The sequence below is a fragment of the Micromys minutus genome (genome assembly GCF_963924665.1).
Source record: "Micromys minutus genome assembly, chromosome: 25".
In the NCBI taxonomy this organism is placed as follows: Eukaryota; Metazoa; Chordata; class Mammalia; order Rodentia; family Muridae; genus Micromys; species Micromys minutus.
This window is the reverse complement of record NC_137960.1, coordinates 39749313-39766083: the sequence shown is the minus strand read 5'-3', so window position 1 is coordinate 39766083 and position 16771 is coordinate 39749313.

Genomic DNA, 16771 nt, shown 5'->3' with positions numbered 1-16771 from the left:
ATGAAACAGAAGTTTCATTTACCTAGAATTGGGGCAGTTGAATTTACACTCCCTTCACATGCATGGCTGTTTTGTCATTCCTGTATCTCCAGTCCCTGCCTTCCTGCAATTCATTTTTGTTGCTTTACTGGCTGGTTTTGTGTGTCAACTTGACGCAAGCTAAAGTTATCACAGAGAAAGGAGCCTCAGTTGAGGAAATGTCTCCATGAGATCCAGCTGTAAGGCATTTTTTCAACTAGTAATCAAGGGGGGAGGGCCCAGCCCATTGTGGGTGGTGCCATCCCTGGGCTGGTAGACCTGGATTCTGTAAGAAAGCAAACTGAGCAAGCCAGGGGAAGCAAGCCAGTAAGCAACATCCCTCCATGGCCTCTGCATCAGCTCCTGCTTCCTGACCTGCTTGGGTTCCAGTTCTGACTTTCTTTGGTGATGAACAGCAATGTGGAAGTGTAAGCTGAATAAACCCTTTCCTCCCCAACCTGCTTCTTGGTCATGATGTTTTGTGCAGGAATAGAAACCCTGACTAAGACAAATTGGTACCAGCATAGTGGGGTATTCCTGTGACAACCCAACCATGTTTTGGGGAGGACTGTTGAAGGACTTTGGAACTTTGAGCTAGAAGAGCCATTGGGATGTTAAGAGCTCTGTGGGATGTTCTGTAGGAGCTTGGAAGATAATGTTGAGAACAGTGCAGAAGATGAAAGCCTGGCTCGTGAAATTTCAGAGGGAAGATTAAAGACTTTTATCAGGACTATATGGCTTTGATTGTGAAGATTCTGTGGTTTTGGTTAGCTGGAGCTGAAGATTAATAAGATGTGATTAATAAGATGCCAGAACTACTAAAGTGAACCTTTGCATTACTGGGCCTATTGATGCTGGTCAGCTGGAGCTAAGAAATTAATGGTGATTAAGAAGAGACCAGCATCACTGAGGTGAAATCTTCTAGGAAGTATTTTCTGAGAGCACAAAGAGGCTGTGTTCCAGAGATAACTAAGATTGTACCTAATGCTGTGGCTGGACTTAGTAATGTGTAAGAGTCACCCAGGTGGTACTGGTTTTGAGGGCATGAATCGATCATGTAGAGCCACTGAGGCTCAGCACTGTGAGAGGCCACAGAAGGCCATTGGTGAAGGTGCAGCCTCAGTTGCAATTGATGGCCCAGGACTGAAGGGATTATGCAAAGAAGTTGAGGCTTGACACCATGAAGAGAGCCTATGAGAGGCTATTGGTAAAGCCTAGTTTCAGGGGAAGACAGCAGTGATTTGGAGATGCCAGTACCATGAGATGACCACCGAGAACAGCAGAGGCAGTGTAGAACAGGCAGCTGGAGCCTAGAAGACAAGGTGTGTGCTACAAAGGGCAGAGCTGGAAGAGTGACCCAAGCTCTTGGAGGAGCCCAGAAGATCATGGGTGGATCCCAGACATTGGATGGTTAGAGATTGATTTTGCTTTTGATTGTGACTGTGCCCTGATATTTTTATCTCTTGAAGGAAGAAAGTATTTTAGTGGAACCCACAGTTAAGAGACTTGAAATTGAAAAAAGACTTTGGATTTTAAAAGAGATTAGATATTTTAAAGAGATTGAATTTTTAATATGTAAGAGTTTGTAAAGACTGTGGAACCTTTAAAATTATTTAGATCTTGAAGATGAATAAAAAAGTAAGGGTTGAGGCTTAATAGTGATTGTGTATCAAGCTGTCAAGGAGTGAATTGTACTGGCTGGTTTTGTGTCAACTTGACACAAGCTGGAGTTATCACAGAGAAAGGAGCCTCAGTTGAGGAAATGAGATCTAGCTGTAAGGCATTTTCTCAACTAGTGATCAAGGGGGGAGGGTCCAGCCCATTGTGGGTGTTGCCATCCCTGGGCTGGTAGACCTGGGTTCTATAAGAAAGCAGGCTGAGCAAGCCAGGGGAAGCAAGCCAGTAAGCAGCATCCCTCCATGGCCTCTGTATCAGCTCCTGCTTCCTGACCTGCTTGAGTTCCAGTCCTGACTTCCTTTGGTGATAAATAGCAATGTGGAAGTGTAAGCTGAATTAAACCCTTTCCTCCCCATCCAGCTTTTTGGTCATGATGATTTGTGCAGGAATAGAAACCCTGACTAAGACAGCTGCCAAAACAGAAAACATACAGAAATTTGAATGGGCTCAGGATTCTGAATGAGCAAAGTTAAAGAACCAGGGTTGATAATAGGCTTCTTGCTGGCGGTAGCCCAAGGTGATAGAGAGCATCTCAAGGCAAGAGATGGAGAGTATGCATGTGGAATCTGTTGCAAAGTCATTGTGCTCAGACATTGGGACACCACCATAACAACTTTATCCAGTCTTAATCACTTCCCCCAATCCACCCACCTGTAAACATCTCAGCTGGTTTGGTTCACAGGTTCACATTCCTACCCTTTTTGTAACTTACAGTGGGGCTTAAATTTTAATACTAATTGGCTTGGGAGGATTCAGGTTGAATACTGAAGCCGTACTGAGAACAGCATGTGCCTTTTAGGCAGACCAAAGCACTCAGAGTGGCCACCAAGGGCTCCTCAAGACCCTTCTCTTTGTCTTGCCATCTTGCCTGCCAGATAGAGTTTCATACTGTTTGCTCCCCATGATCCCTGCAAGGAGACCCAGGGCTGGATCACCAAGCTGGAAATGCTGACCTATGTCTGGGTTCTATGAGGACCAGTAGCTGGTGGCCACAGCCTCAAGAACATCAGGCAGCAGTGATCCTGAGTACTGGCATCATCACCCTCCACAGTTCCTGGTTCACATGATGTAACATTCATGAAGAAAATGAACTCATCACCTTCTCCCCGGATGAGGCTATAGATTTTAATTAGAAGACTCTGGAAAAACATTGACATTTAGCTGTAATTCCCCAAAAGAGTGTTAATTTCATTCAGTTTGTCAAAGAAAAACATTCTTCATACTCTGTTGGAAGGCAGATTGTGTTTATCAGGGGATACATTGGTTGGTCCTGAAGCCACTGTCCAACCAACCAACCAACACACCAAACAACACCAAACAACTAACCAAACAACCCACTCACCAACACATCAACCCATTAACACACCAACAACTAACCAACCAACCAACCCATTAACACACCAACACACCATCAACAAACCAACCAACCAACTGATACACCAACCCACCAACCCACCAACCAACCAATTGTCCAGTGTTTTATGGATGGTGGGGAGGAGGGATCAGCTTAACCCTAACTCCAGCAAAGATAAAAGGACATGCAAAGTCCCCTTTGACTTAAACAAAGAAAGTAATCTGAGGTAGTCTGCTGTTAGCCATACTGCCTCTTGATTGGTGTGTTGGTGGGTTGTTTGATGAGTGTGCTAGTTAGTTGGTTGATGGGTTGGTTGGTTGGTATGTTGGTTAGTTGGTTAGTTGTTGATGTGTTGGTGTGTTAATGGGTTGGTTGGTTGGTTGGTTTATTGTGTTGCTGGAGACTGAACCCAGAGCATTGTGCATGCTAGCCATGTACTCTTCATCTGGGCTCTATTCCTAGCCCCCCCTTTTTTAACTTTAAGACAGGACCTCAATATTGTTGCTGGTCTTGAACTCATCCTGTACTTCAGGGATTTTAAGTTCCACTTGTGCTGCTGTGACAAACTACCATAGACAGAGTAATGAATTTATTTTTAAGGCCTAAACATTTGTTTATTGCATGTACACATGCAATGCATGCATGCATGAGTGTATGTGCTATGACACTGTGTGGGTGTCATGGGCAGTTTGTCAGAGCAAATTCTCTCTTCCGTCATATGGGCGCCAACCTTCTCAGGTTGGTGGCAAGTGCCCTTACCTACTGAGTGATCTCGTCAGCCTGACTTATAAATAATAGTATTTTTCTTGCTTCTGGTGGGGGGGGTGTTTAAGATTGAGGCACCAGGAGATCCCATGGCTGGTGGGGATTGTTCTCTGCTTCCAGGATGTGCTGAAACCTCAATAGATAGAAGGGTTAAGGACAAGATGCCTAGTGAGATTTCTCCAGTCCTTTTATAAGGTTACAAGTGCCTTTTGTGAGGGCTCCACCCTAAAGCCTGAATATTATCACACTGACATAGAACTTAAACTATGAGTCTAATGTTCACATCATGACATTGCTCAAAGAAATCCTTTTATTTACTTATTTTATTCTATTTTGGGGGTGCCTATTTATTTCTTCTAAAGAGAGAGGGAGACATGAAATTGGGTGGTTGGGGAGCTTGGGAGGATCCAGGAGGGGTTGGGGGAGAGGAAACAATGATTAGAATGTATTGTATAAAAATATTTTCTGTAAAGTATATAGATATTTTAAAAACAATACTTTTATTATGTGTTTATACTATGGTTAGATAGAATTTATTAGCCAAGGTTTTATATGTTAGAAGCTTGATCCTCAGTGTTGTGATTGTAAGATACAAGGCCTCATGGGAGGTCCCTAGTTCATTGAGTTATGCACCCAGAAGGATTAAAGCAATTCTGTGAACCTTATAAAAGTGAAGTATTACAAGAGTGAGTTTAATACTTAAGTCACCATGATGGTTTGGACAATCCAAACCCCCATAGGCACTCTGGACTCTTTGTCCCCAGGGAGCAGTACTATCTGGGGAGTTGTAGCCTTCTGCTGGGGCAGGCTTTGAGAGTGCATAGCCTCACCCCATTTCTAGTCTGCTCCCACCTTTGTGCTTTGAGTTGAGGAGATGAGCTCTCGGTTTCTTGTTCTGTTCTTCTGTCTGCTGTTTGCTGCATTGATTCCCTGCCACGGTGGACCCTTAGCCCCCTGGAAGTGTAAGTGTAAACCAAAGGTTTGTAAGTGGCCTTGGTCTGGTGTTTGATCACTGCACCTGAAGAGTAGCCCGTCCGACCATGCTCTGGCTTCCTGCCTGATCATACAATCATTTCATGACTTCATCAGCTATCAGGTCATAGAACAAGCTGACTGAATGTGGTCCTCTAGTCTTAAACATGTTATCGTCTAAACCTGAGAACTAAAAAGAAATTATTTTCTTTATAGTTACCCAACTTCTGGAATTTTATTATAGTGATAAAAATTATTAACGGAGACCACATAAGGACACTTTGCCTTTCTCTGTTCTCATATCTTGGGACTCAGTTGGCCTCTAATTAATCGCTCAGAGCTGGAGTCATCTGGAGGTCTCTTCCTTTGGGATTTGTATTACATCTCTCATAGCTGTGTCAAAATGTCTTACAGAAACAGTTCAAAGTAGTGACTGGCCGTGGTTACTATTACTGTGACAAAAACAAACAAACAAACAAACGAACAAAAAAAACACCTATGACCAAAAGCAAGTTGAGGCTGAAAGGGTTTTTTTTTGGCTCACACTTTTACATCAGAGTTCGCCATGGAAGGAAGTCAGGACAGGGCCTCAAACAGACCAGGAACCTGGAAGCAAGAGCTGATGTCGTGGTCTTGGAGGGGTGCTGCTTAATTACTTTCTCTTTATGGTTTGCTCAGTCTGCTGTCTTATGGAACTCAGGACCATCAGCCCAAGGATGGCACCACCCACAATGGGCTAAGCCTTCCACATCAATTACTAATTTAAAAAATGCCCTAAAGGCTTGCCTACAGCCTAATCTTACAGTGGCATTTTCCCAACTGAGGTTCCCTATTCTCGGATGACTTCAGCTTGTGTCAAGCTGACATAAAACTAGCCATAATTGACTCCATGTCAACTCGACACACAAACACATTAATGTGTTTCTTGTTCATCCCCAAGATCCCCCATTAATATTGACAATATAAAACATTTGCAAACTTAAGTCTCACAGTCTTACAACTGAGGGAAGTTTATTTTTGCTCATATGATCAAAGGATGTACATCATGGTAAGGCAGGCATGGTCACATGACTGTGACAGTAGGAGGAACATGTGGCAGGGCTTGCTCATTTTCTGTCAACTAGGAATTAAAGAGACAAAATTGAAGCTAAGGTCACACTAAGTCTTCAAGGGCTTTCCCCCAGTGACCCCTCTGACAGTCAGGTCTCAGGGCCATCAAAGACTGTCATCAGTTGGATACCAGGTGTTCAAACACAAGAGCCCAAAGGAGACACTCAAGATTCAGACGTTAACACATGTGACTACTGATGTGGGGACCTCAGCGAGGTTATTGTCTAGTGTATCTGGGCTTCCACACAGCAAAGATGCTCTGGCAAGTGTCAGTTCTAAAGCAGACCTCCTTGGGAGCATTTTAAGAGCTCCTGTCATTGATGGGGCTGTAACTCAATTGTTGCATGCTTGTCTAGAAAGCTTAAGGTCATAGGTTCAATCATCCACACTCCCACACAGACAAATGTCACTGACTGTCACCCACAGAGTCTACTCAGACCCAGGAAGAGAGACATAGTAAAATGATCGGTATCTGCTCAGGATCTTCAAGACCAAGTTCTCAGTACAAAAGAGGTTTATTTGCCCCAGAGGGAGAGGGCAGGGAATAAGAAACAAGGACAGGAGACAGAGGATGAGAGAGAAGGGGAAGGAAATAAGGGAGAGGGGTGTACTGGCTGGTTTTGTGTCAACTTGACACAAGCTGGAGTTACCACAGAGAAAGGAGCCTCAGTTGAGGAAATGCCTCCATGAGATCCAGCTGTGAGGCATTTTCTCAACTAGTGATCAAGGAGGGAGGGCCTGGCCTATTGTGTGTGGTGCCATCCCTGGGCTGGTAGACCTGGGTTCTATAAGAAAGCAGGCTGAGCAAGCCAGGGGAAGAAAGCCAGTAAGCAACATCCCTCCATGGCCTCTGTATCAGCTCCTGCTTCCTGACCTGCTTGGGTTTCAGTCCTGACTTCCTTTGGTGATGAACAGCGATATGGAATTGTAAGCTGAATTAAACTCTTTCCTCCCCATCTAGCTTCTTGGTCATGATGTTTGTACAGGAATAGAAATGTGACTAAGACAAGGGGGGATGAATATTTGTCCCAGAGGAATAAGAAGAGACAGACATGGCCCATAGACAAATGGCAACTTATAAAGATAAAAGGGGAAAACCCTGTGTCAGGATGTGCTGAATTTATTTGGACATCTTAATGAGGCGAGTCAAAGGGGACTTTTGATTGCTGAACTTCGGTATCTTGATAGCTAGACCTTGGTAGTCAGCCTCAGGAGGAGGAAGTGACCGAATAAAGGAATACAGTTTGGTGGTTAGCTTTAGGGATATAATCTGATAGTTTTTAGCAAAGCAGATGGATTGTGAGACAGGCAAGGCTGGCCAGAGTCCCTTCATTTCTACCTTTTTGTTTTATTTTGAGGTTGCTGGGCATTGGGTAAGTGAGCATAATTCTTTCTGCTGTTTCTCACTGACACTGGGGCTTCATTGTTAGGGGGCCCAAGGAAGCTGGGCTGTTGGTCAGGGCCAGAAAGATCAGGCTGTGCCGGTTGATGTACAGGTTCTATGGGACCAACTGTGAGGCTAAGGAAGTGTAGTCTTGAGGTTGGACCAGATCGTAGATTTCAAGGAAACATCTGGGGCTGGGGTTGCTGGAACAGTCTGTAGTTCATTTGGAATCTGCTGGGACAGATAGATTATGGACAAAGATAAAGTAAAGAAGTTTAGAAAAAAATTATCTTGATTTTATACTTGAAACTTTTAGGTTTATGGCCCTGGTAGTTGGGAAGAGGAGTACCAAGACCAGGGAAAGGAGGAGAGGACCAGGGAAAGGAGGAGAGATCCCGCCCTTAGGAATACGCAATAGTCAGGACAACTAAGGCTGTTGGTTGGCAGGAAGACTTATCTGGAGTCTGTTCAAGAGTTCTTAGAGGAGCCGGGGAGATTCAGATCATCTGTATAGGGTAAACTGGGGAATAATTGTAATCTGAAAGCAGGGTCTTGTTGTATTGGGGACAATATAATTTTGAGAAGCTTTTGTTAAATCAAAATAGTCTTCCCTTGGGTGTTCAGGTGGGTTCTGACATTGAAGTATTCTAGGAACATAGGTGATTAAGGAGGCTCTTGGTGAACAAGAGTTTTAGGGTTGGCATGGAAAAGTTGAAAGAACCTTACTTTGGTTTCCAAAGGGGAACTTGAGTGCTGAAGGGGATAAGTGGTCAGTAGTGGGGTTAGTGGTGGCTGGGCATTGGCAACCAGGATATTGGAGGCAAGAGGAACCATGACTAACCTCAGTCAGAGCCTCAGCTTTGAAGAGATTTGCAAAGAAAGGAGTGGGAGGCATTGAAGGAGGGAATCAACAAGGGTTAAGAGAAAGCATGTTGGATGCCTTTACCAACATGAGGGTTTGGCCATGGGTGTGCATGTGCAGGTGCATGTTGGAGAGGAGATGGCTTGGATTTAGTTATGTCTTATAGTTGGGAATGTAGATTTCTTCAGAGTGTCTGATGACTGAGGACATCTGGACAGTTAATGAGTTTAGGGAAGTCAGTTGGCGGTGGATGTGTGGCAATCATTTGGTCAAGTAGGAGTCCGATAAGAGATGAGATTTGTGGAGAGTGTGTGGTCACGAGGGAACAGAGTCAAAGGATGAGGATGAACACTGAAAATGGCAGGGTCAGGGTTAGACTGATGTGGCTGTCTTACAGGAAGGAGCTGTCACGCATGTAAAAGTAGCTAGAGGACTCTCTTGCATAAGAGGGAGGAGAAAGAGGCCTTGAGAATTTTTAGACAGCAGTGTAGAGAGAGGATCTGGGAACACTGAGAAAAGAGACATGTGTGGAGTTTATTTATCTTACACTTTCAGACCATAGTCCATCATTGGATAAAGCCAGGACAGGAACTTAAGCAGGGCAGGAACCTAAAGGCAGGAGCCGACGCAGAGGTTATGGATGGATGGTGTTGCTTACCGGCTTACTCAATCTGCTTTTTTATAGAACCCAAAACCACCAGCCCAAGATCATGCCCCATTGATCACTAATTGAGGAAATGCCTTACAGTTGGGTATCTCTGATGAGTCTATCTTGTATCAAGTTGACACCAGAAACCAGCCAGTACACTAGGAATGTAGGCTCCCTCCGGAGCTGACATAAATATGCCCTTTTCTCCAAAAACAGCTCCCAGGTGCTATTGTATCCCTCCTCTTCTTCTCTTCAGCCTCTATTTCTATACTTCCTCATTCCAAAGTTCTGCACCGTTCATCCTCTGCCCTCTTCTCTAGTCAGTCTTGCTGTGGGATGCCACCCCTCCCTTGCTGTGCATCATAAATCTCTCCCTATCATACTCAAAGATACTTCTGTCTACAGCTCCAACTCCAACACTCCTACCCTTAACTAGCCTCTGCCTAGACCTCAAATCTATCATTTCTGCACCCCACCTTTTCACCCTACAATACTCATATTAACAGTCAAAAGACCTAACAGAGCCTCCCACCTAGTCCAGGAACTTGGCTTCATTAACTGTTGCCTCTTTGCACCCTAAGTCTCATATCCTCTCCATTATCTGTCACACTCACTTCTCAGTCCTAAATCTTACAGACACTTTCTTCTCAATACTCCTGGATATCTACTCCCAAACCCCTTTGTATTTGCATATATGGATCCTGATACTCAACAATCTGACAAGTTATTGGACTTTCCTCCCTTAGGGATTCAGAGAGAGTCCCTTCCTTTTTTTTTTTTTTTTTTTTTTTTAGCCAGGTACTAGCTAAGGACATCCTTCCTTTTCCTCCTGCATACTTTACTATATAGATGACTTCCTCCTTTATAGTCATTCCCTCTCTGATAGCCAACCTGACACCACCTCACTCCTCCATTCCGTCAGTTCCAAAGGTTACCAATCTCATCTCCAAAGCTCACCTCTCCTCCCTCAAGTCACCTAGCTTGGGTTCTCTCATGGGTATATAATTTAAAAGGTGCAACCAGTTCCTGGCACATTACCGTTCAGCACACCCAACCCTGCCACTTCTGGCCCCAGATGGTCTGTGAGCTACAGAGCTACAGAGCTGCAGAGCTGCAGAGCTGCAGAGCTGAGGTTCCTGAGCTGCCCCAGCATGGCATGTTGACACACTGCTCCCTGGCTTTAGTTCTGGCACTGGTGGGCCATATAGAACTTACATTAATTCATCTCAGCATCGGTCTCTCCCCTCTGGTGTCTCTCTCAGTAGAGGGCCAGCCATAAACTCTATCCATACTCAAACCCAGGGCAAGCCACTGAGGTGCCTATTTAACATATCAAAGCAGAGCTGGCCTCCAGGTTCTCCCAGCATCTCTCACTCACTGCCTGTTACAGGGTATGGCTGGCATACCCAGCCCTCTACTCTGAACTCCCCAGCCTAGGATTGGGGCTGCCGTTCTCCCAGAGGCCCTTCCCTATATTATCCAGACATTCTGGTTACCTGCCCTTTCTGGGCCTTCATGCAAATCTAGAAGATGTCTCAGAGACCTGCCCAGGTCCTTGTCTCCGAGGTAACTCTAGATCTCACGAAGCTGATAATCATTAACTATCATAGGAGAAAAGGTTTTGTTTGGCTCATGGTTTTAGAGAGATTTCAGTCCATTATGGTGGGGAAGACATGGCTGCATGCATGATGGGAAGGAAGCAGGAATCGGGGCAATTAGGCTGTGATGGGAGTAGGGATGTCTTGTCACTTCTGAACCACTCTCCAACAGTCAGGCCCTACTTCCAGTGTGAAGAGGCCAGACAGTACAGGAGTTCCTCCATCTTGTATTCTTGCTGAGACTATTTCAGGTTTTGCTAGAATTTGATCTACGTGATAAAAAATTACTCAAGTAGTTTAGGAAGAACCTAACAATTGTATGAACCACTCTTGAGTGAACCCTTATCTTAGCTCCTGTTAAAGCTGCTAGCTTCAGACTGCTTACTCTGCGAAGCAGCTGCTGAGTGGAAAGCCTAGTTGAGTTCCCTGCCCTAAGAAGCCCCTGTGTTCTGGACTCCCGGGGCCACACCTAGGCCTCTGAAGATTTGGGTATGGTCCCACAGGGATCCACATCACCAGCCGGGCACCAAATGCTCAGCATATGAAGCCCGTGGAGCATAACTCATATCCAAATACGAAGTTAGATTGAAAGCTCGAACTCAGCAAGCCCCCTGGAGTGCTGTCTCAGGAACATAGTGATTTAAGGGTATATGTCAGGCTGCAGGCTAGTCAGTGGGTTCTAGGTTCACCTAGTTCTCAGGCTGCAGGCTAGTCAGGGGTTCTAGGTTCACCTAGTTCTCAGGCTGCAGGCTAGTCAGTGGGTTCTAGGTTTACCTAGTTCTCAGGCTGCAGGCTAGTCAGTGGGTTCTAGGTTCACCTAGTTCTCAGGCTGCAGGCTAGTCAGGGGTTCTAGGTTCACCTAGTTCTCAGGCTGCAGGCTAGTCAGTGGGTTCTAGGTTCACCTAGTTCTCAGGCTGCAGGCTAGTCAGGGGTTCTAGGTTCACCTAGTTCTCAGGCTGCAGGCTAGTCAGTGGGTTCTAGGTTTACCTAGTTCTCAGGCTGCAGGCTAGTCAGTGGGTTCTAGGTTCACCTAGTTCTCAGGCTGCAGGCTAGTCAGGGGTTCTAGGTTCACCTAGTTCTCAGGCTGCAGGCTAGTCAGGGGTTCTAGGTTCACCTAGTTCTCAGGCTATATGCTAGTCAGAGATTCTAGGTTTACCTAGTTCTCAGGCTGCAGGCTAGTCAGTGGGTTCTAGGTTTACCTAGTTCTCAGGCTGCAGGCTAGTCAGTGGGTTCTAGGTTCACCTAGTTCTCAGGCTGCAGGCTAGTCAGTGGGTTCTAGGTTTACCTAGTTCTCAGGCTGCAGGCTAGTCAGTGGGTTCTAGGTTTACCTAGTTCTCAGGCTGCAGGCTAGTCAGTGGGTTCTAGGTTCACCTAGTTCTCAGGCTGCAGGCTAGTCAGTGGGTTCTAGGTTCACCTAGTTCTCAGGCTGCAGGCTAGTCAGGGGTTCTAGGTTCACCTAGTTCTCAGGCTGCAGGCTAGTCAGGGGTTCTAGGTTTACCTAGTTCTCAGGCTATATGCTAGTCAGAGATTCTAGGTTTACCTAGTTCTCAGGCTGCAGGCTAGTCAGTGGGTTCTAGGTTTACCTAGTTCTCAGGCTGCAGGCTAGTCAGTGGGTTCTAGGTTTACCTAGTTCTCAGGCTGCAGGCTAGTCAGGGGTTCTAGGTTCACCTAGTTCTCAGGCTGCAGGCTAGTCAGGGGTTCTAGGTTTACCTAGTTCTCAGGCTGCATGCTAGTCAAGGGTTTTAGGTTTACCTAGTTCTCAGGCTGTAGGCTAGTCAGGGGTTTTAGGTTTACCTAGTTCTTAGGGTGGGGTGCTTTCCAGTGATGCTTTCATCAGCCAGATATGGGGTCTAGGTCTGCACATTTGCAGCATTTTCTTTACTTCACTGTCTTTGTTTAACATGAAGCACCCACTCACCAATACCCACTCTGCATTCCGGAAAATGTGCTTCCTGTGGAGTGAAGATGTTCCATTGCCTATTCCACCACAAGAAATAAGTCTCACGTGGCTTTTCATGGTCATATTTCCAAATAAAGAAGTGGCCGGGATTCAGCACATTTAATTCCAGAATTCAGGAAGTAGAGGCAGATGGATCTCTATGAGTTCAAGGCCAGCCTGGTTTACATAGTGAGTTCCAGGCCACACTGTGCCACATAGTGAGACCCTGCCAGTAACAACAGAAAAGGAAAAGAGAACAAGAAGAAAAAAGAATAACAGATGGTGTGGGCCACTGCATTTCCAAACAGAAACCTTCATGTTTGGGGATGCAGAGTCTATTTTTTCTGCCGTGTAGGAATCTTATTTTATTTGTATTTGGAAAGCCACAGTCATTGACATGAATTCCAAAGGATACTCACAAACCCAGGGTGATCAAAAGTGCTGATTCCATTCCCCTCAGTCTTCTGAGAGCCAGTGCAGCAATGGGGTTGCCTCAGCCCCTGTAACAGTGAGCAGGCCATGCTACCCACCATGTCTTCTGCTCCTGCCTGTGCAGTGTGGACATGAAGGAATCTGGAGACGTGCAGCCCAAAGTGCCCGAGAGCCAGAAAGTATTCACCAAATGCTATGGGAGCTGGAGGTAATTTCCAACTCAGATTACAGATATCAAAGAGAAAGCTTCCAATGTGTCATTTAAAAGACTTAAGGAGTTTTACACCTGGATTTTTTTTTTCTGGGCACGGAATCAACTCACCAGTATGTTCACTGGAAGGACAGAATGAACTAAAAATGGAGACTTCCTTCAGTGCTAGGCAAAGCATATTCTCGGGTGGTGTTTCTGCTGGATACTGCTTTAAGTGAGAAAACCGAGTCAGCCAGAGCCAGGCTCACTCCATGACAGGCTGCACACTGGCAGTTTGGGAGACTAGCCCTAGACTTTTGTTTCGCAGAAATGAGGACCCCTGGTTATCCAACCACAGCTGCAGGCAGTCAATCTGAGGATGCCTTGCCACCCCAGAAAGTCTCCAGAGCCCTAACTAATCACAAAGGGGCATACAGACAGTCAAGGAAAAGAAAGGAAAAAGTTCCCAACTCCTATCCTAACAAGCCTTAAAAGCACACACCTCTCTGCCTCGATGTATGGTGGACCCTGCATGCGGGTTCTCTGCAGAATAAACACTCTTTGCTGTTGCACACTGTTTGAGTCTAGGGTATCATTCTTTGTGGAATCACGGACCGCTTACCTGAACCCCCAAGGAGCTCCATTGGTCCCATTGGCTCCCTTCAACCACATGATCATTCTTCAACAGAGACGTTCCTTTTCATTTGTGAGCAAACAGCATCCCCGGGAGTTAGACTCCTGATGTTTTCGGAGGTCAGGCTGGCTGCTTATTTATTCCTAACTTCTGGTAAGGGGCAGTACACCTTGAGACCTACGGTCCATCGGTATGCTCCAGCTGAGAACAAGTCCCAGGGCCACTCTGCTCTGGCCTGCCCAGGAGGGCCATCAAGAAGACTTCTTCCTGTGTTTCTGGAAGCTGCTCCCACAGAGTCCCAGGAACCTGGATCTCTGGTCAGAGAGAGGAGTCTTCACAGAGCCCCGAGACAAGGATGATACTCTACAGCCTGGACGAGGAGAGTGGAGGAGAGCTGCACTGTGAGAATGGCAACAGTCTGTCTTTCTGTCTGTCCATCCATACATCAGGCGATCTCAGGATTGGTCATAGATCAATGCCTTGCCCAATCACCATTACAGAGGGTTCCTCCAGCAGCGGAGGAGAGCAGATGCAGAGACCCACAGCCAAACATTAGACAGAGCTTGGGGAACCCCACAGAAGAGAAACTGTAGTAGCCAGAGGGGCTGAGGACCCACAGAATCAACAAAGCAGGGTGCACAGACTCAGAAGTGGCAACCCTGGGGTCCTCTGCATACATGCTGTGGTTTTCAGCTTGGGGATTTGGTTGAACTCCTACCACTGAGAGGGTCTTTGACCCTTTTTTTTTCTATTGAGTTACTTTGTATTATATGAGGGTTTGTCCAATCTTGATATGAGGGTTTGTGCCAAGTCTTATATCTTCTATGCCATGGTTGGCTGGTATCACTGGAGACCTGCTCTTTTCTAAATGGAAACCAAAAAGCAGTGGATCTGGGGAAGAGGGGATGGGGTACCAGGAGAAGAGAAGGGAGGGGAGGCTGCAGTCAGGATGTAGTGTATGAGAGAAGAATAAGGAAAAAGAAAAATAAAATCTCTCTCTAAATATACACATATACTACAGCACTAGTCACATCCCAGTCTAACCTGCTTAGTTAGGGTCACTGCTATGAACAGACAACGTGACCAAAGCAACTCTTACAAAGACAGCAGGTTCAGAGGTTCAGTCCATTATCATCAAGGCTGGAGCAAGGCAGTGTGCCCAGGCAGACCTGGTGCAGGCAGAGCTGAGAGTGCTACATCTTCATCTGAAGGCTACTAGGAAAAGACTGGCTTCCAGGCATCGAGGATGAGGGTCTTAAGCCCACACCCACAGTGACACACCTCCTCCAATAAGGACACACCTCCAAATAGTGCCACTCCCTGGGCCAAGCATATTCAGGCCACCAGACCTATCCTCTCTGACACCCTTTCTCTCGTAACTAGTTCCTACCAGGGGAGATTCCCTGATCACAATGCTCTTTATTCTGTTTCCATCAGTCAGCTTTCATACCTGTAACACAACATGGTCCCACCACGGAAGGCTTTCTGTATTGTTTCCTCAGGAGAATTATGGTGAATAAGAATTCTTCACACACTCATGCATGCACCCTCTTCTGCTCTAGCATGTTCTCCTCAGCCCAGAAAAACCCCCAAATCTTAGTCTTAGCAGTGATGTACCTTTCTCTTACTCAATATTCCAGTCTCCAAAGGAGCATGAAATAATCATTGTGGGCCCTTCTTTCTTACAATGTCTGTCCGAGATGTATGGGGAACATTAACTGACACTCCAGGGCCATGTGTCTGAGTTGAGACCCCTCCACGCTGAGCATCCAGGACCTTTCTTGAGATTGGCTGCTCTCTTCTGTCTCCCCCAGTTTCCTAATAAGCTGCCTCTTGCTGTCCCCACTACAGAGACGGGAACTGCACCATATGAGCTGAGTTGCATAGACACCTCAGACTTTCAGCCCAGTATTCCCTGGCTGGGAAATCTCACACAGCTTTGAGTTTCACAGTAATCTCTGGGCCAGGAATTCTTCAAAATATTTTTTTCCACAAAATAATTCATTTAATCATCAAAATTGTACAAATGTAAGCAATACTATTCAGAAAGTGTATTGTCATAAGCCATTTGATAGACACAGAGAATGAGGCAGAGGGGTTATATATTGCTCAGGATTTCTTGTTTACTGTGTGCTGAAACAGGAACTTGAAGGCAGTGTCTCTAAGTCCAGCCCTTAGCCAATCACACATATAGATGCCAGTGGGCACTGATAACCAGGAGACCCATCATGGTCCCTGAGAGCGAGGGTTCTCCTAGGCCAGGTCCAGGTCACTGTGAACCTGGGACTGTAATGGTCACCTTAAATCTCCAAGTGTGACCTTAGAGTCACCTTAAGTCTCTAAGTGTGGGCACTGGGGGTTTCTACTCACAGCTAGCTAAAAACCTAACCACGGCAGTCATCTCTAATGAGATGATTTTAAAAAATTCTTAGGCTAGCATGTAAAATTGTCTTCAATATAGGCAGACATTTGAGCTTCTGATTAGACTGTTAGAATTTTTTTTTAATGTGGAAGACTCAGAAACTTTATAGACATTTGATTTACTCCTATCACTCACTGGGAAATGATGGATTTTTTTATGGTCTGACCTAAATCGATGATTAGAAGGGTCATATGTCTTTATTTACTAAATATTTCCTCTGAACAACCTGACCTGTGAATTTCTCTGAAGATACAGGCAGAATTAAATGTCTTATTGGATTGAATTAAAGATGACTTCATAATCAGGGTAGAGAGAGTCAGAAACTAATTTTTAAACTGAATGTGATTTACAAACATGTGGTTATCTCTTCTCGAATTTATTTTTCCAAGGAATTAGGCTCTTTTAAGGCAGAACAAAACTTAACACAATTGTTACCTGTGTCTCTTTGCAAAACCAAGCCAATAAACAACTAAATAAATGTGCATTGACAGGATCCCTATTCAAGTTTTCTGCTGAGACATCCTCAGACACAAATAAGTAAATATTTAAGAAAATATATGTGTTCTTAGCTGGGTATGTAACACACGCCCATGATCGCAGAATCGTGGGAGGGTGAGGCAGGGAATTTGGCAGTTTGAGGTCAGCCTGGGCTACACAGTGAGAACCCCATTTCAAAATAATAAATAAAATGTTAACATTGTTTATACAATTTATAGTTTTGATGACCAAATGCAATGGGAGTAAAATTTTATACTGACTGATTCT